This window comes from Camelina sativa, unplaced genomic scaffold, assembly GCF_000633955.1.
Source record: "Camelina sativa cultivar DH55 unplaced genomic scaffold, Cs unpScaffold13419, whole genome shotgun sequence".
Classification (NCBI taxonomy): domain Eukaryota; kingdom Viridiplantae; phylum Streptophyta; class Magnoliopsida; order Brassicales; family Brassicaceae; genus Camelina; species Camelina sativa.
The window spans coordinates 1-342 of NW_010934453.1; the positions used below are offsets into that span (position 1 = coordinate 1).

The 342-nt window shown below is 34.5% G+C and overlaps 1 long non-coding RNA gene across 1 annotated transcript; it reads left to right on the top strand.

Moving 5' to 3' along the window:
• The first annotated feature begins 6 nt into the window (after positions 1 to 6).
• LOC109132030 lies at positions 7 to 342 on the top strand. The gene is made up of 2 exons (XR_002037327.1): positions 7 to 120; positions 255 to 342. It is a non-coding gene; the product is annotated as an uncharacterized LOC109132030 (long non-coding RNA).

Genomic DNA, 342 nt, shown 5'->3' on the forward strand with positions numbered 1-342 from the left:
CACCGTTTGCTACAAGAAATGGGCAGAAAAATTGTTCGCACACAGTCTCTTGACAAGCCTGGAAAACGAGAATTTCTGGTTGATCCAGATGATATTTGTGATGTACTCAGTGAAGGCATTGTAAGTTCTTTTTTTCTTTTTTTTATGGTCCTTTCATAACTCAGTATATGAGGTTAAGATGAATGCCATTTGATAAACTATGAATTATTGTATGGTTTTGTTTCACTTTCTCATTATAATATTTTCTTTTTCAGGATACTCGAAATGTATTAGGTATATCATTGGATACAAGTAAGATTGATGATCAGTTGCTTGTACATGAGAGAGCCTTCAAAGGGCTGC